At 46.5% G+C, this 26,259-nt stretch overlaps 1 long non-coding RNA gene across 1 annotated transcript in view; it reads left to right on the forward strand.

Moving 5' to 3' along the window:
• LOC135055080 (uncharacterized) overlaps nt 1–23,720 on the forward strand; it is a 122,117-nt gene extending 98,397 nt beyond the window's left edge. Inside the window, exon 4 of the long non-coding RNA XR_010243647.1 lies at nt 23,361–23,720. This is a non-coding gene — a long non-coding RNA (uncharacterized LOC135055080). The remainder of the gene's footprint in view (nt 1–23,360) is intronic.
• Nucleotides 23,721–26,259: the final 2,539 nt, after the last annotated feature.

Below are 26,259 nucleotides of genomic sequence, written 5' to 3' on the forward strand. Positions count from 1 at the left end.
CTTGGCACCCGCGCACAGGGTGTGTGTGGACGGGTGGGGTGGGGTGGGGGGACACACACACGTCTGTGTCAGTTATGAGACGGAGGAATGCTGTCAGCCATGCAGTCCTGGCATGTGTAGTGCACTGCCTCTCCAATGTTAGAGATACTGTAGTGCATGCACATTGTGGAAGAAGAGGACACTACACTACTCAAAAAACTTTCCTCTATTGCCCACCACATATGTATGACTGCTTCCAGTACTGTGTGTGTGTGTGTGTGTGTGTGTGTGTGTGTGTGTGTGTGTGTGTGTGTGTTTCTATTTCTCTCTTTTTCTTCCTATCCTTCCTATTCCTCCCATACAGTGCTGCAAGTATGGCGGTATGGGGCGGAGAACTTTCCATCCGCTGCAGTACTGTATGTGTGAGGGAAGGAGAGATGCCAGTGCGTGCCTCTCCTGTGTCCCTCAGTGATCATCCGGTCTACTCTCCGGCGGCGGTGTGTCTCTCAAATGAGGAGCCGGTTTGTGAGCCAGTCAGAGCTCGCAGACCGGCAGCTGCGGCTCCTGACTGTCTGCTGGTTCATGAGCTCTGATTGGTTCACTAACTGGCGCCTAATTTGAGAGACACGTCGCCGCCGATGGAGACCGGAGACCAGGACTATAGAGAATGCAACCTGCATAGCCTGCATTGTGGGGGACTGGGAGCATAAATATATATGAGGGCCCGGGAATCCCTTGATCAAACACAGCCAGCTGTGTCTGCATGTCGCGCTGCAAGACACGGAAGACCCTGGACGTTAGCGCTCGCCGCTGCTGGCTGTGCTCTCTGCATGTCTGGTGACGTGCTGCGGTTGCCAATTATTTCTAAATGGCACATAAAGCCCAGGCAGCTGGTGATGTCCCAGGGGGCCACCCACATGCAGGCTGATGGTATGTCTCATATACGAGTGTGTGTCTCACCCCCTCTCTCTCTCTCCCCCTCCCACCCCTCACTCTCTGTCTACTTCCCACAACTCTCTTTCTCTCTACCTTTCAACCCTATCCATCCCTCTCTCCCTCTCTCTCTCTCTCTCTCTCTCTCGTAACTCTACCTGGCGTAATGTTTAAAAGGGGACTCTGCCTGCCATAATGTGTAAAAGGGGGCTCTGCCTGCCGTACTGTGTAAAAGGGGGCTCTACCTTGCGTAATGTGTGATAGGGGCTCTACCTGGAGTAATGTGTAAAATGGAGCCCTACCTGATGTAATGTGTGACAGGGGCTCTACCTGATGTAATGTCACAGGGGTTTTACCTGCCGTAATGTGTAAAAGGGGGCTCTACCTGGCGTAATGTGTGCAAGTGGCAATACTGTGCAGCGTAATTTGAATAATGGAGACTACTGTGCAGTGTAATATGAACTTGTATTATTTTGTGGCCAAGCCCCTTCCCCAAGAAGCCATGCCCCTGTATTTTTGTTGCGCGCCGCAACCCTGTTTTGAATATGGGGGGGGGGGCGCCAATGCTGTTTTTTTGCACACAGTGCTAAAATGTCTAGTTACGGCACTGGTGCTTGCTCTTCTGCTATGTAAGAGCCGGAGGCAGAGCTGAGCTGTGAGTGACAGCTCAGCCTCTTAAAGAGGAGGGACATCCCATTCCCAGCTCTAACACACATTTTAAGAGCTGGAGGCTACGCAGGACTGCTGGCTGACAGCCTAGCAGTCCTGTGCAGCAACAGGCAGCCCTAAAATTGAAAGATGGGGGTAAAAACCATCATGCATGCAGCTACCATAGATGGTGTATAACCATCTGGCTATACACCATCGATGGTAAAAGTATTCAACATAGGCTGTAGACCATTGATGATTTTGAGTCATCAAAGGTCGATGGCCATCCCTAGACAGGAGCGCCACGGGCTGCGCTCTCCTCCTCTCACACAGTAGAGGTGAGCTGGGGGGGGGGGGGGGGGTGCTTGTGTATTTGGCACTGTGAGGACAAATCTGGCACTATGGGGGCATATGTGTACCTTGCACTTGGGGGGGGGGGGCATATGTGTATCTGCACTGTGGGGAAATATCTGGCACTATGGGGGCATATGTGGCACTGGTGGCATATGTACCTTGCACTTGGGGGGAATATGTGTATCTGCACTTTGGTGACATATCTGGCACTACAGGGGCATATGTGGCACTGGGGGCATATGTGTACCTTGCACTGGGAGAACATATGTATATCTGGTATGGTGGGGACATATCTGGCACTGGGGGCATATGTGTACCTTGCACTGCGAGAGCATATGTGTATCTGCACTGTGGGGACATATCTGGCACTATGGGGGGATATGTGTACCTTGCACTGGGAGAGCATATGTGTATCTGCACTGTGGGGACATATCTGGCACTATGGGGGCATATGTGTACCTTGCACTGGGAGAGCATATGTGTATCTGCACTGTGAGGACATATCTGGCACTATGGGGGTATATGTGGCACTGGGGGCATATGTGTACCTTGCACTTGGGAGGCATATGTGTATCTGCACTGTGGGGACATATCTGGCACTATGGGGGCATATGTGGCACTGGGGGCGTATATGTATCTGGTACAATGGGAGCATATGTGTATCTGGAACTCCTCTATTGGGCATATGTGTATATGCCATTATTGGGGGCATATGTATATATGGCACTGAGCTATTGGCGTCATATGTGTATCTGGCCCCCATATGTGTATCACGCCCCTATATTCATTGACCCCGCCCAATGTGTCCACACCCATTTTGGGGTATGCGCACACACAGTACCACTAAGAATTTTTTTCTACTAGCACCATTGCTCCCATATAATTTTCTCTTTTCCTATTCCTTCCATCTCTCTTTCTCCCTCTTCCCGCCATCTCTCCCCCTATTCCTCCAATTTCTCTTTCTTCCTATTCCTCCGATCTCTCTTACTCTCTACCACCCAGCTCTCTCTCCCTATTCCTCTCAGCCCTCTCTCCCATCTCTCTCTCTCTTCCTTTTCCTCCCATCTCTCCATTTCCCCCTGTCATGGCTGAGGTTATTTGTGAACCCGGACTAGTACTGGACACTGGGTTTGGTCTTGAGCGCAGTCAGCAGAATCGGGCTGGCTTAGTGAACGATCCGCTTGTCCAGACATGGCAGTCAGGCAGTGTACTCTATGAGGAAAGGTGACCAGCTATGGGTACTGGAACACTGGTGGTGGAAGCCACCAGTGCAATGGGTAGCTGGGTTGTCGCCTAATGGAGAGTCACGTGAGAACTGGTGAGTTGACAGAATGCTGGGAGGATCAGCAATGCAGGAAAGTCACAGATCACTGGCTGCAACCAGTGTGATGGCTGTCGACGAGGCTGAGGACAACAGCAGTACTTGAAGATGAAGCTGAGGATGTCAGCGATACTAGAACACGAAGCCGAGAATGTCGGCAATGTTTGTAGCAGAAGCTAAGGACTTCAGCAATACATGTAACCGAAGCCGAGGACGTCGGCAATGCTTGTATCAGAAGCTGAGGATGTCAGCATTACTTGTATCCGAAGCCGTCGGCAATGCTTGTAACAGAAGCTGAGGATGTTAGCAATACTTATAGACGGAGCCGAGGACGTCGGCAATGCTTGTAGCAGAAGCTGAGGACGTCAGCAATACTTGTAACCGAAGCTGAGGATGTCAGCAACACAGGTTTCCAGATGCTGGGCAGCTGAGGTAGCGCAATGGGAATTCCGTATGCTGTGCAGTGCAGTGTCGGCACTGCTGGTTTCCCAGTAGCTGTGAGGCAGTGGTTCTGCACAATGGATTCTGCAATGTCGTAGACAGCAGTGGCAGGTTTTCCGGAAACTATGGTGCGCTACTTTGCGCAGCGGAGAACTGGAAGCTGGCAAGAACCAGCAAAGTTTCTAAGGCCGCTAGAGATATAGGACTGTCCCTCTGGATTACTGGAGGACTTCCAGTGAGTCTGGAGATGCCAGGATGTAGTGGCAGCGATGGCCCTTTAAATCATCCAGGGAGTCAGGAAGTGAAGGGGATGGTAACATGCACAGAGTCTGTTACCAGCAGGAGATTCTGGAGCTCTCTCCAGGCTGAGAGACACCAAAGCACTGACAGCTTGCTAGTACTTGAGACCTGGAACTTATACCCAGTGCTTACAGCTGAGTGGATGAGCGGCTCACATTATGCGGAAGTTAATCCGGATTGGACCCTGGAAGGTCAACTGACCAGGAACTGTCATGGCAACGTCCATAGCTGGTTTTGGAGGGAACTCCGGCGTGGTGTGTGCATAGACAGGCAATAATGGCCACAGGTCCTGAGAGCACAGGAAGGTATATCTGGGAACCACTGGACTTGTGGGTGCTGGCATGGAAGTATAGGACAGCATGAGAATCCTCAATGATTGCTACAGGGCCGGTGCAAGGTTTCTCGGCACCCTAGGCAAATCTTAAACCCACCCCCCCCCCCCCCTAATTCAGGTTGTGTCACACAGTAGTGCCCCTTATTCACAGTAGAGACCACTTACGCTAAACCACACAGTAGAGCCCATTCACATTCTGGTAGAGCCCATTCATGTCTTGACACACTGTAGGACTGCCCCTTATAACATTATATGTCGTACAGTAATGCCCTTATAACATTTTGCCACACAATAGTAATGCCCTTACACATTATGCCACATCAAAATTGGCTGCCGGTCCGTGAGCTCCGATTGGCCCGCGGATGGCTCCAGATTCAAAATGAAGGAGTCACTGTCTCTCACATGGTTGAGAGGCCGTGTGCCAGCTGTAATCATCTCTACAGAAGTCCGCAATGGACAAACAGCAGTAGATCAGCACACCACCTCTTAGAGAAGTAGAAAAAAAGAGCATTCTTTAATTTCCAATGGTGCAATAACCGAAACCGGCTGTAGGGATAGCCATCTGCCAATATGCTGACTGCATCCATGATATTCGGATGAGTATAAATGCTGCTATGTTTTGTTGAAGGCCTGAAGCTTTTTACAAATTAAAGAATGCTATTTTTTTCTACTTTTCTAATGGGCCCTACACACTGCGTGATCCACCACCGAGCTGCCCGACAGTGGATACGGCCGACGGGCGACCCGGCGGCAGGGGGCAGTGACGGGGGGAGTGAAGTTTCTTCACTCCCCCGTCACCCGGCTCCATAGCAGTGCAGGCAAATATGGATGAGATCCTCCATATTGGCCTGCATGCACAAGCGACGGGGCACCAGCGATGAACGAGCGCGGGGCCACGCACCGTTCATCGCTGGTGCCTCCACACTGAAAGATATGAACGGTATCTCGTTCATTAATGAACGAGATTGTTCATATCTTTCCGTAATATCGCCCAGTGTGTAGGGCCCATAAGAGGTGGTGTGCTGGTCTACTGCTGTTTGTCCATTGCGGACTTCTGTAGAGATGATTACTGGATGTATTTGACTGAGCACCCAAGGATTCATTCACCCTAAGTGGGTGCGAACTTGTACTATATATAAATACACCATCATTTCACATATTTTCAAGACTCCAGAGTGCTGCCTTATTAAAAAATGGATATATACAGTGGTCGAAGTGGAAATTTTGAAGTGGGGGTATGCAAAAGTCAAGGACGGCGCGCGCGCTCCAGAAAAGGGGGCGTGGTCACCCAAAAAGGAGGCGTGATCACCCAAAAGGGGGCATGTCCAGTGTAGTAGAACCCCTTATACTATCTAGTACTGGTGCCCCTTTCACCCTATAGCATACAGTACGAGCTGAAATTCACCTTATAGCACACAGTACGAGTCAAAATTCACATTATAGCACACGGTACGAGACAAAAGTCACATTATAGCACACGGTACGAGCCGAAATTCACATTGTAGCACACGGTATGAGCCGAAATTCACATTGTAGCAAATTGAATGAGCCGAAATTCACATTGTAGCACACAGAATGAGCCGAAATTCACATTATAGCACACTGAATGAGCCGAAATTCACATTGTATCACACTGAATGAGCCGAAATTCACTTGTAGCACACTGAGGGGTATATTTACTAAAGTTCGTATTTCCCGTTTGAGGTCAAAGTTCAAACACGAATGACATCGAAAGTGCAAATATGCAACTTTTTGAATTTAGTACGACTAATTTACTAAGCTGCCGTATTCTGCATTTTCGGTTTTACCGATGTCGATGTCATTCGTTTTTTTAGGCAGTGTTTTACGTGAGTGACTTGTAAAACACTGCCGACTTTAATACAATGAATCTCGGCCGGATCTGAGAGATCCGTGCTGGGCTTCATTGTGCACCTTGTAAAAAAAAAAAAAACATGGTTAAAATAAAAAAAAAATTGCGTGGGGTCCCCCCTCCTAAGCCAAACCAGCCTCGGGCTCTTTGAGCCGGTCCTGGTTGCAAAAATATGGGGGGGGAAATGATAGAGGTTCCCCCATATTTAAACAACCAGCACCGGGCTCTGCGCCTGGTCCTGGTTCCAAAAATACGGGGGACAAAAAGCGTAGGGGTCCCCCGTATTTCTGAAACCAGCACCGGGCTCCACTAGCCAGATACATAATGCCACAGCCGGGGGACACTTTTATATAGCTCCCGGCGGCCCTGCCATTACATAACCAACTAGTCACCACTGGCCGGGGTACCCTGGAGGAGTGGGGACCCCTTCAATCAAGGGGTCCCCCCCCTCCAGCCACCCAAGGACCAGGGGTGAAGCCCGAGGCTGTCCCCCCCCCATCCATGGGCTGCGGATGGGAGGCTGATAGCCGTTGTGTAAAAAAGTGAATATTGTTTTTAGTAGCAGTACTACAAGTCCCAGCAAGCCTCCCCCGCAAGCTGGTACTTGGAGAACCACAAGTACCAGCATGCGGAGGAAAACCGGGCCTGCTGGTACCTGTAGTACTACTACTAAAAAAATACCCCAATAAAAGCATAAGACACACACCTTGAAAGTATAACTTTAATACATACATACACACCTCCATATACACATACTTACCTTATGTTCACACGAGGGTCGGTCCTCTTCTCCATGTAGAATCCATGGTGTACCTGTGAAAAAAATTATACTCACAAAATCCAGGGTAGAAGGCTCTTCTTCTTGTAATCCATTTGTAATCCACGTACTTGTCAAAATAAAAAAACGGATACCCGACCTTGCACTGAAAGGGGCCCCATGTTTTCACATGGGACCCCTTTCCCCGAATGCCAGAAACCCCCTCTGACTTATGTCTAAGAGGGTTCCATCAGCCAATCAGGGAGCGCCACATTATGGCACCCTCCTGATTGGCTGTGTGCTCCTGTACTGTATGACAGGCGGCACACGGCAGTGTTACAATGTAGCGCCTATGCGCTCCATTATAACCAATGGTGGGAACTTTGTGGTCAGCGGTTGACCGAAAGTAACCTCACCGCTGACCACAAAGTTCCCACCATTGGTTACAATGGAGCGCATAGGCGCTACATTGTAACACTGCCGTGTGCCGCCTGTCATACAGTACAGGAGCACACAGCCAATCAGGAGGGTGCCACAATGTGGCGCTCCCTGATTGGCTGATGGAACCCTCTTAGACATAAGTCAGAGGGGGTTTCTGGCATTCGGGGAAAGGGGTCCCACGTGAAAACATGGGGCCCCTTTCAGTGCGAGGTCGGGTATCCGTTTTTTTATTTTGACAAGTACGTGGATTACAAATGGATTACAAGAAGAAGAGCCTTCTACCCTGGATTTTGTGAGTATAATTTTTTCCACAGGTACACCATGGATTCTACATGGAGAAGAGGACCGACCCTCGTGTGAACATAAGGTAAGTATGTGTATATGGAGGTGTGTATGTATGTATGTATTAAAGTTATACTTTCAAGGTGTGTGTCATGTTTTTATTGGGGTATTTTTTTAGTAGTAGTACTACAGGTACCAGTGGGCCCGGTTTTCCTCCGCATGCTGGTACTTGTGGTTCTCCAAGTACCAGCTTGCGGGGGAGGCTTGCTGGGACTTGTAGTACTGCTACTAAAAACAATATTCATTTTTTTACACAACGGCTATCAGCCTCCCATCCGCAGCCCATGGATGGGGGGACAGCCTCGGGCTTCACCCCTGGTCCTTGGGTGGCTGGAGGAGGGGGACCCCTTGATTGAAGGGGTCCCCACTCCTCCAGGGTACCCCGGCCAGGGGTGACTAGTTGGTTATGTAATGCCAGGGCCGCCGGGAGCTATATAAAAGTGTCCCCCGGCTGTGGCATTATGTATCTGGCTAGTGGAGCCCGGTGCTGGTTTCAGAAATACGGGGGACCCCTACGCTTTTTGTCCCCTGTATTTTTGGAACCAGGACCAGGCGCAGAGCCCGGTACTGGTTGTTTAAATATGGGGGAACCTCTATCATTTTTTTCCCCATATTTTTGCAACCAGGACCGGCTCAAAGAGCCCGATGCTGGTTTTGCTTAGGAGGGGGGACCCCACGCATTTTTTTTTCAAAAAATAAACACTTTCCCATCCCCTTCCCACTGATAAACATGCACGGATCTCATGGATCCGTGCATGCCTATACAAACACGGGATAAAAAAGCAGGTCTGTTTTTTTTTTAGCACTTTTTCACGAATTGTATTTCTGCACGGCAGTGTTTGGCTATTGTCGGCAGTGTTTGTGATTTGCACTTTTTAGTAAATTACCGATTTCTACCAAATTGCAGGCGTATTTGACCGATGGTGTATTGATTCGTGATTTTTTCCTAAGACTTCCAAAATATTACGAATGCCCTCATCACTGCCGAGATTTTTGCTTAGTAAATTACCGAAATGACACTTTGAAGAAAAAACAGCATCTCGGTCAAAATCGGGACCTTAGTAAATATACCCCTGAATGAGCCAAAATTCACATTGTAACACACTGAATGAGCCGAAATTCACATTGTAGCACACTGAATGAGCCGAAATTCACATTATAGCACACAGAATGAGCCCAAATTCACATTATAGCACACTGAATGAGCCAAAATTCACATTGTAGCACACTGAATGAGCCGAAATTCACCTTGTAGCACACTGAATGAGCCGTAATTCACATTGTAGCACACTGAATGAGCCAAAATTCACATTGTAGCACACTGAATGAGCCGAAATTCACATTATAGCACACTGAATGAGCCGAAATTCACATGGTAGCACACTGAATGAGCAGAAATTCACCTTGTAGCACACTGAATGAGCCATAATTCACATTGTAGCACACTGAATGAGCCGAAATTCACATTGTAGCACACTGAAATAGCTGAAATTGTGACAGCAGGGACAGCCAGAGTGACGACAGGGAGAGAGAAAGTGACGACAGGGAGAGAGAGAGTGGCGACAGGGAGAGAGAGAATGATGACAGGGAGAGAGTAATGACAGTGATGACAGGGAGAGAGAGACGACAGGGAGAGAGAGTGGCGACAGTGAGAGAGAGTGGCAACAGTGAGAGAGAGTGGCAATAGTGAGAGAGTGACGACAGGGAAGACAGGGAGAGAGAGTGATGACAGGGAGAGAGAGTGACGACAGGGAGAGAGAGTGACGACGGGGAGAGAGAGAGTCACGACGGGGAGAGAGAGAGTGACGACGGGGAGAGAGTGACGGGGAGAGTAACGACAGTGACGACGGAGAGAGAGTGACGACGGGGAGAGAGAGTGACGACAGGGAGAGAGAGTGGCGACAGTGAGAGAGAGAGTGACGATAGGGAAGACAGGGAGAGAGAGTGACGACAGGGAGAGAGAGGGATGACAGGGAGAGAGAGTGACAACGGAGAGAAAGAGAGAGTGACGACGGGGAGAGTGACAACAGGGAGAGAGAATGTGACGACAGGGAGAGAGTGACGACAGGGACGACGGAGAGAGAGTGACGACAGGGAGAGTGACGACAGGGAGAGAGAGTGACGACAGGGAGAGAGAGTGACGACAGGGGAACATTACCTCATTTGTTGCTGGTGGCTGGCAGCGGTGAGCGGTGGGCTGCTGGCGGTGGGCGACTGGTGGATGGCGGTGAGTGGCTGGCGGTGTCGGGCGGCTGGCGGTGAGCGGCTGTAAGCTAATGCAGCACTCTACACAGCCGCCGGCCGCCGCGCATGGACGGGGAGCACAATGTGCAGCAGGATGGCCACTTCCCTCGCCTCCTGCTGCACTTTCAGTTCTGCATTTCTGGGTCAATGGTATACTGCCGTATACCGCCCCACTTCGACCACTGGATAGATAGATAGATAGATAGATAGATAGATAGATAGATAGATAGATAGATAGATAGATAGATAGATAGATAGATAGATAGATAGAATGTCTGCCAGTGTATAAGATAGAAAGCAAGAAAGTGCTATTTTAGGTCAAGAGGTCAAGTTGCTTCCGGGAAAATTGTGTCCCAAAAGAGACTCCCCCCACAGTGCAGGGCAGCTTTTAAGGGTTAAAGTAGCTGTTATGTAAGGCTGTAAATCTCTTGGTGCAGCGCCTCATACCTTCTAATGCAGTGATTTTCAACCTTTTTTTACTCGTGGCACACCAAATAATAATTTTAAAATTGCCAAGGCACACCATCAGTTCCCCACAGAAAAAAACACACATTGGCCCTCACAGTAAAATAAAAAAAATAAAAAAAATCCACACAGAAAAAACAATCACATTGCTCCACACATAGGGGGTAATTCCAAGTTGATCGCAGCAGGATTTTTGTTAGCAATTGGGCAAAACCATGTGCACTGCAGGGGAGGCAGATATAACATGTGCAGAGAGAGTTAGATTTGGGTGTGGTGTGTTCAATCTGCAATCTGATTTGCAGTGTAAAAATAAAGCAGCCAGTATTTACCCTGCACAGAAATAAAATAACCCACCCATATCTAACTCTTTCTGCACATGTTATATCTGCCTCCCCTGCAGTGCACATGGTTTTGCCCAATTGCTATCAAAAATCCTGCTGCGATCAACTTGGAATTACCCCCATAAATCAATCACATTTCTCCCCACATGAATTATTCACATTGTTCCCCCCATAAGTCCATAAATTGTTATTCTCCCCACATAAATCCTATTGAAATCCTATTGGTCCCCACAGGAGAAATAAAATAACAAATATTATCAGCTGTCCTCCTCCCTGTCCCTCAGTGGCGAGGGGTTGTTCATAGTGGATTGCTGCGAATACTGAGCAGCAGGCGGTCGGGCAGGTGTGTATGTGGGTGGCCAAGGAAAGCTGTGGATGCAGGCAGGAACTGAAAGATGTGTATGCAGGCGGGTGGGCTGGCTGGGTGGTGAGACGCGGCGGCTGTGACCTATGATATCACATCATTTTTAAGGCATAGGTCATGGGCAGAGCATGACTGATCCTCTAAGAAGAACCCGGGCCAACAATTCACTCTGAAGGCACACTGGTTGAAAAAGCCTGTTCTAATGTGATTAATGTTCTTTTCAGCAGTCTCCTATCACCCGTGTGCAGGCTCCCTACTTCGTATTGTGCTGGCATTCCGGAGGCCCATCAGCTGTCCTGTGGTGATGAGATGCACTCCCTCACTGCAGCCTGCCTGGCTGAGCTATTGCCCGTGTAGCTGCAGAGGTGTGAAGGGGAGCCACAGCTGTTTTCTGCTTTCTGCTGGCCCGGGCGGTTGTTTCCGGGAGCGGTCAGCAAGGGGGAGGGGAGGGGGGGGCAGCAAACCCTTCACCTAGGCGGCCCTGGCTGGGGGTGAAGATGACTGATAATGGTGGTTGCGGCTGGCCAGACCTGCGCCGCGACCACTGCTAGGCTAGCATAAATAAATGTTTTAAGTAAATCTTATTCAGCAGGAGTTTACCGCCCTCTAGTGGCTGCCGCCCATAGGCAGCTGCCTAATGCCTAATGGTAGCGCCGGCCCTGGATTGCTATGCAGGCACACCATGCAGAGACTTGCTGAGTTCTGAATTCACACAGAAGGTTAATCAAAACAGATGTACTCGTTAGCAAAGAATGAGCACAGCACACAGAGAACTCATGATACTGGTGAGCTGTTTGTCCCAGCCAGCAGAAAACATGCAGGTTACAGGATTGATGACAGAGGTAAGTCACCAAATGATATGATTTTAGTCAGGATTGTGACACCACCTATTTCTCCCATTTCTCTCTTTCCTCCTATTTCTTTCTTTCTTTCTTTCTTTCTTTCTTTCTTTCTTTCTTTCTTTCTTTCTTTCTTTCTTTCTTTCTTTCTTTCTTTCTTTCTTTCTTTCTTTCTTTCTTTTTCTTTCTTTTTCTTTCTTTCTTTCTTTCTTTCTTTCTCTCTCTCTTCAACCCATCTCTCTCTCTCTCTCTCTTTCTCATTCCTCTCATCTCTCTCTTCCCATTCCTATCATCCCACTGTCTTTCTGTCTCTCTCTTCCTATTCCTACTCCCATCTCTCTCTCTCATATCTCACTTCCTATTCCTACTTTCTGCAGCGGGGTACACTGGGGTTCCACAGGGATAACATCGGGGGTGTAGAGTTAGATCTTGATCCGAGGCACCAAGAGGCTAAAAGCTTTGACTGTTTCCAGGATGAATAGCGCCACCTCCTCTATAACCCCGCCTCCGTGCACAGGAGCTCAGTCTGGAAGTTGGTGCCTGCAGTGCAGGCAGCTAACAGGGAGTGTTATATGTCATTTTACAATATCATGCTGCGGCTCCCTCACCTCCCCCAGCGGCGCTGTATACTCCCGCACCCTGGTTGCAAGGTACTTACAGCGGAAGGCTCCAGTTCTTTATAGGGCACACACACTTGCCACTCTCTCCGGGATCGCGTGGCCGCATCCAGGGAGGAGGTAAGAGGGTCTCCCAGGCGGGACCCGCTGGAAATCGCGATCCGGTGCGGTCTTTAGGATTGCGCTGGCGTGGACACTGTGGCCGTATATGGACCCCACTAGACCACGAGGGCAAGGGCACAGGTCGTATTCTCTAAAAATCCGATTCGCTAAGGCCCACAGTACCCTGTGGTGAAGTCCAGCAAGGGGATAAGGCTCTGACCTGTAGCCCCTCCCCCAGCCCCAGGCGCCATTTACTGCTAATGTTCCCACCCTGCAGCTGCATCTCAATGTCTCCTCTGTAAAGCCGTCTGCATCATCAGCGCTGTGCATTTACTGGACACTTAAGTATTCTACATGTCTTTAGATAGTGTTAGTTAAGAACAAGTGCATACATTCAGGTATATTTTGTACAAGTACCCAGGGATATACATCCAGTTTTTACTGTGCATTGTTCTATCTACAGTATATAGCTACATAGCTTTACTTAGTAGTACAGTTACTTAGTATTTCTAGTCCAGTGCAGTTTTATTGTTATTTGTGATAATTTCTGCATTGTACATGTGACTGTGTGTGCCAATAGCTGCTGTGTGATTTCCATTCCGTGTATCTCACATATACTGCTATCCCTATATTCTGTACCCTGAGGGGGGCTAAGTGCATCAGGGTTATCATGTAATATAGTGTTTCACAGGATATACTACTCTGGTATTTTTCTCTGTGTATTACAGTCACCATATACCTCTAAAATCCTCTGTGTGTGTGTGCTCTGCTTGTAGTCACACTATACAGCTGGATTTTTGTCAGGTACTTTGTCTGCTTATATTGTACTAATTTGCCCTACAGTTACGCTTTCATATAATGTCAGCTCAACAGGGTAATAATTTTATGACCGATCCTGCTTCATGCAGTGCTAATGCCGTGGATGTCTCAGAGGAAAATATTGCAGCTGAGGGTTCAGGTGCTTGGGGGTTTTATACCCCTCAGTCAGTCTACAGCAACGGGAGTAACTCATGACCCACTGTGGGCTAATTTTTCTAATTTACTGACTGCGCTGGTAACTAGACTTGCGCCTCCTATGGGACATCATGTGCCATTACAGCCACATATTGTCCCTGCATGGGCAGATACTCTGTCCTCTCTGTTACAGCAATTAAATCAGTCTTTGGCTAAACAAAATCCTAACCCTCGCCAGCCTAAGACCAAGGGGTCATCTAAGCAGGCCATTACTTCCTCACTATCCACACATGTTTCAGATACTTCATCTGATGAAGATGGCGCATATACTGACCCCTCAGACACTGATGCAGATGCTTCTGATGGGAATCTATAACTCAAGTGAATGTTCCTGACCTCTTGAAGGCTATCAGGCTGATTCTTCAGATTGATGATTAGGAAGGTTACTAAATTAGTTTTGCCACATTCTAACCACTTAGTGGACATACGTCAGGAATCCTGGGAAAATCCAGGAAAGAAATTCTCCCTGTCTAAGAAGATGCTAGCTCGTTATCCCCTCGTTGCAGAGTTAAGTAAACACCGCCACCGGTGGACTCACAAGTCGCACGTCAGGTGGTATCATCTGCTCTGCCTGACACTACCGTCACCTCTCTGAAGGAACCGACGGATAAGCGTGTGGAGGGTTGCTTGAAGTCTATTTACTCTCTTGCTGAAGCTCTACACAGGCCTACTATTGTGGCCTCTTGGGCTGCTAAAGCTTTAGAGGCCTGGGTTCTAGAAGTTGAAGCGGAACTACTGTCTAATTTTCCTGATAATGTCATACTGTCACGATCCGGACTACTAGACATTATTTTTTACCTTTCAGGTGTCTTCTGAGGCTGGCTCAGCGTTCCAGGGCCGGGTCTCAGTCATGATGTTATGTTCCTACTTCATATTCCTTCCCCGTTAGCTTTCAGGCGCGTTTCTGAATCACCGCGGCCTTCGCCGCTATTACTGGACTCTCAGCTTGTGGACGGCTCTGCATTATACATCCTGTCAGCTGCGGCCACCGCCGCCTTTGCTGCGCTTCCAGCGTGTGGATGGATCCGTGTGATGTCTCCTGTCAGCCGCGGCCGCTTGCCGCAATTACCTTGTTAGTACACTATGGGACTGTGCAGTGCCTCTCACCTCCCGTAGCGTCTGTTGCTGGCGCTGGGGAAATGCTGTGCAGTATTGTCATTCTCTGGGTCCTGTGGCCGCTGCCGCCATTGCTGTGAAAGTCAGGGTACAAGCCAGGGTTCCCTCCAAGAATCAGTATGGGCGCAGCCATGTTGGTTCTGATCATGTGACCCTGTTTCTACCAATCCGCAGTCCTGCTGAGCTTGCCTGATTGCTGATCCAATCCCTGCTCTGCTGAGGGTATAAAGGGACTGATCTTAGACCAGGAAATCGTCAGTGCTTTGGTTGTCATCACCAAGTGTATCCTGTCTCTGCTCTCTGTGACTCTAACTGTGTTCCAGGTATTCCAGCTCCTGAAGTCTCGAGTTCTACAGAGACCAGCGCCAATCAACACCCTGCGGTGCCTGCCTGACTTCCTTGTATCATCAGTGTTCTCTGCGTGAAGCAGGGATTTGAGTTAACACCAGCTTCCAGCATTGTGCTCCCACTGGTGTTCACCTATCTACTGTCATCGGTGTTCCTGACATTTACAGTACCAAGTCATCTGTTTCTCAACTCATCGATCTCTAGCATCATTTGTGTTATTTACTCCTATTATCTGTTTCATCGGACCTGCACTACATCTACAGTTCTTCACCTTCCGTTTCATCCGGCAAAACCGGCAGTCTACAGATATTCATTCTTCTACAGTGCATTCAGCCTCTGTATTCCATCTGCTGATTAGTTCCAGTTACCATCTATTCTACAGCACCTAGGTGTTGGTAAGGACTGTCCATCTCCTTAAACTCCCAAGCTAGTCTTGTGCAGATACCACACCTAAGGAAACATTGCAGCTGTTGTTGTTCTTGGAACCATATACTGTTTTTGAATCATCTTTCATTTCATCTTGTGCTAACTGCCAGTGTACCACCAGAACTGTATCTAATAAACGAACATTTATTTTTATCTTTGTTGTCGTGGTCACATCTTCGGGTATTGGTGGTAGAAGTTCTCTATGTCTAGGAGTCCTATTCAGCCACCTAGATTCATCTATACGCCAGCCCCTACAACTGAGGTAGCCTCACACCAACACCAGCCCTCAGTTGTGACACATACATTATTACAGCCTCTCATTATATTCAGGAGGCGGCATCTGATGCTGGTATCCTGGCGGCCAAAGCATCTACTACGTCTATTCTGGCTCGATGGATCCTCTGGTTACAGTCCTGGTCTGTAGATCTGGACTCTAAAAAGACCTTGGAGGTGATCCCTTTTAAGGGGAACAAACTTTTTGGGGAAGAGCTCAATAAGATTGTTGCTGATTTAGCATCTGCTAAGACTGCATGTCTACCTAGTACTACACCTTCGGCCCCGAAGGCTAAGAGTACTTCCTTTCGTTCCCTTCGACCTCCAGGTAAAGCAAAGGGTCAGGCGTACCCGAAACAGGCTTGCACTGCCAAATCCACTAAGCCCAAACCTAAATGTGCCTGTGCTGCCCGTCAGCCTGCTTCCAAAACAGACAAGCCTGCTGCATGACGGGGCGGGCCTCCCCCTGGGGGATCCCAGGGTGGGAGGCCGACTTCTACAATTTGCTCAGATATGGTTACAGACCACTTCGGATGCCTGGGTATGGGAAGTCGTCGCTCACGGATACGCCATCTCTTTCAAGAAACGTCCCCCTCTCCAGTTTTGCTTAACAAAGATCCCTACATATCCGGTAAAAGCAAAGACTCTCCATCTGGTGGTACAATCCTTCCTGGACATGGGAGTGATAGTGCCGGTGCCTCTGTCTCAGAGAGCCAGGGGGTACTATTCAACGCTGTTCCTAGTTCCGAAGCCGAATGATTCTTCCCGGCCCATTCTCAATCTCAAGTCTTTGAACAAATTTGTGAAGGTTTCTAAATTCCGTATGGAAACTCTTCGCTCTATTGTTCTGACTTTGGAGCCCAAGGACTATATGGTATCCCTGGACATATTGGATGCTTACCTGTATGTACCTATTGCAGTGTCGCATCAACAGTACCTTCGGTTTGCTTTTGGCAACCTACAGTTTCAATTCCAGGCCTTACCTTTCGGTCTGACCACGGCAGTCAAGTTAATCTTGCAGTATATATATATTTTTAGGAATGTGAAACATACATCACCATACAAGATAAGCTTCATACCAGTTTGCAATAGGAATTTTGATGAACAATTACAAGAGTGGTGTGGAAGTTGATTGCATAGTGAAGCTGTCACCATAGGGGCTACGGCATATGTACTGTATATTAAGGATGATACTAGTGAAACACTTTTCATAGACATACAATAAGCAAATATCCCACGATATATAGTACATTGCCTTAGCCCTGGAATAATAAAAGACACACACCCAATCTTCTTAAAAGGTTTATTTATGGTTAAGAAAAGGGGTGTATTTGAATGCAGTGGTGCGCACACTGCTAATACTGAAGAAGTATTAGATCCAAAATTACAAGCCTAGGACCTTTAATGAGATTGGAACAATACAGTCATAACAGACACATATTATCACCCTGACAGATACCCATGTATCGTTCTTGGTGTCTGGAGGTGGTAAATTGCAACAAATATTGCTACAACAAATGAAACAGTGTAAGAACATTAGAGTTGAAAGATATTGAAATAACAGTGGAATAACATTTTAATTCACACATATATATTTCCCAATTATCACTTTAGTCACATTTACCATATTTCGCAGTTGTTTTAAATATATGTAATAAAAGTTATATTTTACTATTAGTGGTCAACTATCTTTTGATATTTTGACTTATAGAAATAATTGAGTGTGAATGTCCGAGTGAGCCCATAACAGGGAATACTTATTTTCTTTTGGTTTGTTGAAGGTCTGACCACGGCTCCAAGAATTTTCACCAAGGTCATGGCGGTCATGACGGCTCTACTCCGCTGTCAGGGTATCAGGATCCTGACATATCTGGATGACTTGTTGATCCTGCCGAACTCTCCAGAGGTTGTCCCCTGTCATCTGGAACTGACGGTCCAATTCCTGCAAGCCCATGGGTGGCTCATCAACTGGAAGAAATCTTCCCATGGTGCACCTGGGAGCACTATTGGACACCCACAACCAGCGGTTGTTTTTGTCTCCGGAGAAGGTCCTGAAACTTCAGGACAAGATAAGATGCTTCCTCTCTCGCCCACGTGTGTCGATACACTTGGCGATGCAAGTACTAGGCCTCATGGTGTCGGCTTTCGACATGGTAGAGTACGCTCAATTTCATTCCCGCCTTGTGCAGACGTTGATACTCTCCAAGTGGGACGACCTGTCACACCAGATCAGGACTCGCATGATCTCCTTGACTCCGGAGGTCCGCTTGTCACTGAGCTGGTGGCTACAGGACCGTCAACTGAGCAGAGATCGTCCCTTCTGGATCTCCAACTGGGTCCTTCTGACGATGGATGCCAGTCTGAGGGGATGGGGCGCGGTGTTGGAGCTACACTTTCTTCAGGGTCGGTGGACCAGGGAGGAATCTCTCCTCCCGATAAACATTCTGGAATTGCGGGCAGTGTTCAATGCATTGACACTAGCCCTACCTCTAGTACAGAACAGGCCTGTTCAAGTACAGTCAGACAACGCCACCACGGTGGCATACATAAATCATCAAGGCGGCACTCAAAGCCGCATGGCAATGATGGAAGTATCAAAAATTCTTCGTTGTGCGGAACGCCATCGGCCAGCCATATCGGCAGTGTTCATTCCGGGAGTCCTCAACTGGGAAGCGGACTTCCTCAGTCATCAGAATGTACACGCCGGAGAGTGGAGTCTTCATCCAGAAGTCTTTCAACTCCTAGTGGACAAGTGGGGCCTACCAGATGTAGACCTGATGGCGTCTCAACACAATCACAAGGTTCCGGTCTTCGGAGCAAGGACAAGGGATCCTCAAGCAGCATTCGTGGCCGCACTGGCAATTCCATGGAACTTTCAGCTGCCATACGTGTTCATTCCGGTGTCACTTCTGCCCGGGGTGATAAGGAAGTTCAAGCAAGAAGGAGGATTACTACTTCTAATCGCTCCAGCGTGGCCCAGACGGCATTGGTTCTCAGACCTGCAGGGTCTTTCGATAGAGCATCCTCTTCTACTTCCGCAAAGGATTTTTTGAGGCGGTCATTCAAACTCTGTTGAAAGCCCGTAATCCAGCTTTGGCTCGGATTTATTATAAGTTCTGGAATTCTTACTTCACCTGGTGTGCGGCTAAGAATTATGATGCATACAAGAATTATGATGCAACAGGGTCTGGACTTAGACCTTCATCTGGCCTCCCTCAAGGTTCATATTTCTGCCTTGTCAATATGGTTTCAGAGACAAATTGCGACTTTCCCTGATGTTCATACATTCACTCGGTGTTTTACGGATTCAACCTCCCTATGTTCTGCCTGTGGCTCCTTGGGATTTGTCGGTTGTTCTGGATGCCTTACAAGAGTCTCTGTTTGAACCTTTTGAGTCTGTGGACCTTAAGTGGCTTACTCTTAAGGTCTTGTTCCTGCTGGCTATTGCCTCTGCTAGACGGGTTTCAGACTTGTCCTGTCGGTGACCCTTTCTGATTTTTCACCATGACCGGGCGGTTCTTAGAACTCGTCCTGGTTATTTGCCTAAGGTGGTGTCGTCTTTCCACCTTAACCAGGAAATTGGGTTCCAGCATTCACCTCTCCAGTGTCAGGTCTCTGGTTTTGTCTGTCCCCGGAGGGGGCACTAGTGGGTCAGTGTAGGTGTGATGTATTACACAAGGAGACCGAAGAAAAGTCCTGCGCATAGGCGCTGATATTTATTATGTCACAAGGGTCACAAAGCAATTGAATAACAGGTGAAGTGGAATGCAATTGATGATAAAATAACAGGAACTGAAGTATGGATAATAACTGGTACAACTGATAATAGGAATAATGAACGGTAACTTAATACAAGGAAATGAATATTCAAAAGTCACTGGTAACACAAATGAGGAATGAAGGTAAACTTGATAACTGGATGCAAACGGTATTGATAAATATAACTTGAAGCAGACAGAACTCCGGCAATTGTAGAAAAGCACACAGTCTCTGTAACACACAAGTTCTTATAGCCAAGCAAGGCCCAGGCAGGAGACAGTCCTAACACAGCAAGTTTGTTAAGTACTGGATGCAATGCACAGAATGGAATGCTGGTAATTAGGTGCACAGGTTAGGCAATGAACAAACACCTGAGGAGAGTCTCTTACTGCAGATGGATGTAGCAGGCTGTGGCTGGAGTCTGAAGCAGGCAGGAGAAATGAAGGCTGGAGAATGAGGCGATGGGAGTAACAACGGGGAATCAATGGAGACAGGAACACACGAAGCAGGAGAACTTGCACACCGAATGTGACTTGTTGTCCGAGGCCATGAGACTGAGCCATGGACTGGAACTTATACCCCTTGCTCTGTGATGATTGGATGTTTGAACTCTGTGAGAACACACCCCGCTGGATTGGGTGTCCAGATCAGCTGAGAGTTAGCTGGAGCTAGTGATTCACCAGGAGAGTAATTCTGAAGACAGTTAATGCAATGTACTGCTGGTTGCTGGCTGAAACCAGTATTTTACCAAAAGATAGTACTGGTTGAGTGGAGCACAGTGAGCTATGGGCTGCAGGAGACTGACCAGCAGAAACGGGAGCCAAGAGATGTGGTTCAGGGGTACTCAGCGACATTAGTTATGACGCTCGCTGACAGTGCATTCATGCAGCCATAGCTGGGGCCGTGACCTCCGGAGGCCTGCACACCAGCGCGCTGGTAAGTGAGATGCTGCTGAACACTGATTCCTGACACTGCGGAACCCTTGTGGCGCCATATAAATAAAGGATGATAATAAATAATAATAATAATAATAATAAAAGCCAGTGGACAATAATGGATTTTATTACTTTTTGTTAACCTAAGCATTCTAGAACTTCTACCCGTTCATACCTGTTCACCAAAACAAAATAGGTAGGCACTAGCTATGCCCTCTATGCAGAACACCCCCACAGCACAGGCCACCCCACCATCCAGACTAGCACTGGTCATTCCCCTACCTCTTTAGTCACACCACCGCATCACTGGTCACATCCACTGCAGTGGTAAACAATAGGCCCTTCATAAATTTCAGCTCCAGGCCCCTGTGGACCTTAATCTGGCACTGCAGAAAATAATAGGGGTAATAATAATAAAAACTTGTTGCAGTTAATATATTTATATCTGATCAGTTAGGGGGCACCTTTAAAAAAAATTACATATATGGGGTTGATTCTTGGCGGGTTTGAGGGTTGGATTTAAAAGAGAAATACACACAAAACAAAGTTTTTGATGTAAATTCAGCCCTAAAAGCTACAGAAAAACAATGATGGATTTCTACTTGTGCATCTGGATTTGGTGGCATACTGTATACTGCTGATTAATTTGACCTTGGATTTCTTTATTTGACTACATTTGTATGCTGTCTGTCCTGACCTTGGAATTGTTTTCGGATTTTGCTGCTATCTTTAATCCATACATTAGAATTGACTTCCAGCGGTTTCTGTCACAACCAATACTGTTATCTGTTACATAACATAACCATTGTCTGTTACTTACTGGGCAATATATTATTTTTATTACAGGTTTTAAGGATTTGCTAATTATTACAGAAAAAGTAATCGCTCATTTTCAGTTGTTGTTGCTCCACTCAAATGGTCTGTAGAAGCAAATATGGCAGTGGTCCCCAAACTTTTTTGGATCACGGCGCCCTAGAGTATCAGTATTGTTTTCACGGCACCCCTAGGCCAAAAGTTTATTGAGAAATTTAGAGATAAATATTCAGTTAAGTAAATTGTGTTTAGATGTCATCCTTAGGTTGAGTGGTGAGGGACAAGATTTGCTTCTGTTTGTTCACCTATTTTATGATTGACAGCCATACATGTCTATTACATGAACTATATTTTTTTATAATTGGTCCTGGGCCACCAACCCAGGGCACCCCTGCAAGTGTCCTGAGGCACCCCAGGGCGGCACACAGTTTGAGAACCACTGAAATAGAGCATTTTGGCAATTAAACGTAGTTTTTAACACTAAACCTATTCTGTGTTATCCTGTGATGGTTATTGTGGAAACAGATGCACCTGATGGTGGTTCCGGATTTATCTTTGTTGTAGAAGACTGCTCATAGACAGGCTCCTCAGGGTACACCAGGGACGTGCGGTGAGCTAAATGGCTCAGGAGGAACTGGCTAACCCCAGAGCCAGATTTACATGCAATACATGAGCCAAAGGGTACATCTGGGCATTATACACAGGTGCAGCATTATAAACTTCTGGAAATCTGGTGAGTTTTGATTAGAGATGTGTGGAAAGGATACACAGGTGAGGCACTACCTCACCTGCCATAGACTTTTTACTCCAGAGTTTGGGCTATAAAATTATTAGAATAATGCAAAGAAGACATTTCAAACAAATTATCAGTATTTTTCATATATTTTATTCAGTCAAAGCTCTGGTTTAAACATAAGTATGACAGGAAAGGTTCTGCCTCACCTGCCTCACCCCACCACACGTCACTGGGGTACACCATCTGCTAAACGGATTGTTCCTGTATTTATAAGGTCAGCTGTTGTGGTCCAGAGTCATTAAACTTCAGGTATTGTTAAAACTAAGATGTTGTCTCTTAATATCTAGGAGACATTGCTTGCTAAAGATGCTAAAAAATATTTAAAAACATGTCAGATATGTGCTTAAAGAACAAACTCTTTCTCCGATCGGCACAGGCAGTGTGTTACACAAACAGAAAGCTTTAAATAGCATATAAAATTGTTTATCCTTATTAACTCCAGTTTTAATTGCTTTTACTTTTGTGTATGCATTATGACTTGGGATAATATTTTTGAGATTACATCTTGTTTACACATTTAGTAGACAGTGATGCTGACTAACTCCTATATTACATAAAAGTAATGAAGTTCATATTCCAAAAGATCTTACAGCTTGGCTGTGTATTGTAATTTGTAACTTGGTTTCCAGTAAATGGTTCTTGCCCTGATCGTGCTATTCACAAATACAAACAATATGACGTAGAGGCATGAAAAGCACTTAGCACACATTATCTGCAGCTGGGAAAGAGATAAGCAAGGCTATTCTTTCTGTTAGCATGCACTATCAATGCAGCCCAAAGTAAGAATACAAAGCATGATAAGCACAGCATCACATCAGCATCACATCACACAATACTCCTAGGCACTTTATGAAATTATCGGATAAAATTAATAGGACGTTTTTTTCTTTTTCTTCTTTTCATTAATACTTTTGCTGGCAGAGTTATGTGACAATGTATCTCTTCAGATGGACAGGATGGATTTTATGAATGGAATGCCCCTGTTACAGAATGAACAAGATTTAAAATACTTTAGAAGGGCTTATACTTAAAGTTGTCATTGAATAGTGCTAAAAATGAATACTTAGAGGGGCTTATACTAAAAGTTGTCACTGAATAGTGCTAAAAATAGATTAATATATTTTAGTCATTTACAGGTTGATTTTTTTTCACTTGTAACACCTGCTTCTCTGTTGGCTGTATTCACAGATGCAGTGACGGAACCTGTGTGGTGGGCCCATGTGCAAAAATAAAAATAATTTTGGCCTCCCTATTCCACCCCAACCCAAGTTCACAATATGCTACATGGCCACATGGCAACCCTAAAAAGATTTTTAAGTATACAAACGGCAAAAGGTAAAAAAAAAAAAAAATGAATATAGGACCATTAAAAGGCGAGTTGGTTGTCTTGATTAATGATGACACAGATAAACCAGAAATATTGAACAAATAATTTTCATCATGTTTACTAGAGAGGACAAGATGGTGGGTTTAGTACACAACAAAAGCGACGATAACATCCTACTGCTAAGTACTTGGTTAAATTAGGAAATAGTCGGGGAGAGACTAGGCAAAATTAAGATAAATAAATCTCCTGATCCGGATGGACTTCACACAAGGGTTCTAATGAAGTTTAACTCAGAACTAGCAAGGCCTTTATATTGGATTTTCTATGATTCAATGACATCAGGCATGGTACCAAAGGACTGGCATATAGCAGTGGTAGTGCCAATAATTAAAAAGGGAATTAAAACTCATCCTGGTACCTATAGTCCTGTAAGTCTGACATCTATAGTGGGCAAAATATTGGAAGTTATAATAAAGAATAGCATACAGGAGCACTTAGAAACCTCCAAGGTTATTAATAGAAACCAGCATGGTTTTGTGAGGGATAGGTCATGTCAAACTAACTTAAATATCTTCTATTAAATAGTGAGCAATGATCTTGATCAGGGAAAAGCAGTGGATGTGGTCTATTTAGATTTTGCTAAAGACATCGACACAGTGCCACACATGAGACTGATTTTCAAATTAAGAGAGCTTGGTTTAGGAAACACTATTTGTACTTGGGTAAGTAATTGGCTGGATAACAGGGAACAGCGAGTGGTGGTTAATGGGATGTTCTCCAAATGGGCCTCAGTATTCAATGGAATACCGCAAGGGTCCGTACTTGGGCCACTACTGATTAACATATTTATTAATGACCTAGGAGATGGTCTGTAAAGCACAGTGTACATTTTTGCAGATGATACTAAACTGTGTAGAGTAATTCAGACATGGATGTTGAGTCTCTACAGAATGACTTAACTAAACTGGAAGTTTGGGTAAATAAATGGAGTATGAGGTTCAATATAGAAATATGTAGTTATGCACTTTGGAACTAAAAATAAACATACAACCTACAAATCAAATGGGAAAAATGTAGGGGAAATGGTAGTCAAAAAAAATGTGATAATAGACTTTGTAGCAGTACCCAATGTTAAAGTGCAGCAATGAAGGCAAATAAGGTGTTAGCATGCATAAAACAGGGAACTGAGACAAGGGATGAGAGTGTAATCCTACCACTGTATAAATCATTGGTAGGAAAGGAAAGGGTTCTTCACAGTAAGGACAGTAAGGGTTTGGAATTCTCTGCCAGAGAAGGTAGTAATGAACCGTCATTGCCCAGCATTGCCCTGTGCTGGGCGTGCCCCGCATATTAATGTATTGTAGGTGTGCGATTTTTTGCACATCTACAAACCATGCTGAATTAGTTTTAAAATCTACTTTAACTGCGTGAAAGGTCTAATAATTATTATGCCAGCCCTGTGAATTGGACGTTTTTTCCAAATTTAGTTGGCTTTTTTATTTCAGTGAGATTTCTACATATGTTGCAAATGCTGGAAACACTATTTAATTGAATGGGCAGTTAAAATGAATAAAAGAAGATTTTTATAATATTCCTAAATTGAAACCACATTTTCCTTATGGAGCCCATACATTAGGGCAGTATCAGACAATTCCCTGTTCTCCTGATGCCTGATGAACCGTTGATCGAGTGAGGACAGCCAGTCATCGGATCAGGGTTCTCCTCCTGCAGGCTGGAAGGCAGGTAGAGAATGCTGCATGGCCGCTCTGATTGTGTGTAATTCTGGCCAGCATTCTCAACCTACCTCCAACAAAGCTTTAAAGGCACCAGCCCGCACCTGCTCGAAGGCCCCTAGAATCATGGGGTCCTGTGGCAGCTACCCAGTTAGCCAGTCCATACGTTAAGACGGCCCCACATTGATCATTGGGAGTACTCCTCTGCAGACCTTCCAGTGCTGCAGGCCTGTCATCTTCCCATTGCAGCTTTAATCACTGTGCTGCATCTCCTCTCTCACCAGACAGACAGCTGCATTCCCAGGTATCCTGGATCACTGGGTTCTCTGGCACATGTTGCCTGACTATATAAAAATTTTTCCGAGATCGCTCACACTGATTGACATAACTCAAGTACAACAGAAGAGTGCAGAAGAGGATTTGTCCCTATTTGGTATCTCTGCTAACACGTTCAGTTACCATATTTCTAGCAGGGGTGGTCTTCTGTATGCCGACTGACGGGATCCCGGCGCACAGTATACCGGCGCCGGGATCCCGACAGCCGGCATACCGACACTTATTCTCCCTCGTGGGGGTCCACGACCCCCCTGGAGGGAGACGCGCCACCGTGCCCGTAGCGTGGCGAGCGCAGCGAGCCCGCAAGGGGCTCATTTGCGCTCGCGACACTGTTGGCAAGCCGGCGGTCGGGCTCCCGGCGCCGGTATGCTGGTCGCCGGGAGCCCGACCGCCGGCATATCGTAGTGAACCCTTCTAGCAGTATACAGTAGCTGCAAGAGGAAGCACAGGTGATTGGAGTCTCATTACTCTATCAGTCAATGAGTAATGACTGATGAAACGGGATAGGATGTTAATGTGTGACGGGTGCAGCTCTGGAAATGCGTCAGTATTATACTTAATGCTAATGAGTTACAATAGAAAAAAAAGGGGCTTTTCTAGGAAATCCAGGATACACAGAAAGCGGAAACTGTTAAGACAAGCTGCTGTATTGTAATCAAAAGATATTTTACCTTTGGCAAAAGGCCAATGA

Source organism: Pseudophryne corroboree, chromosome 1, assembly GCF_028390025.1.
Source record: "Pseudophryne corroboree isolate aPseCor3 chromosome 1, aPseCor3.hap2, whole genome shotgun sequence".
NCBI lineage: Eukaryota > Metazoa > Chordata > Amphibia > Anura > Myobatrachidae > Pseudophryne > Pseudophryne corroboree.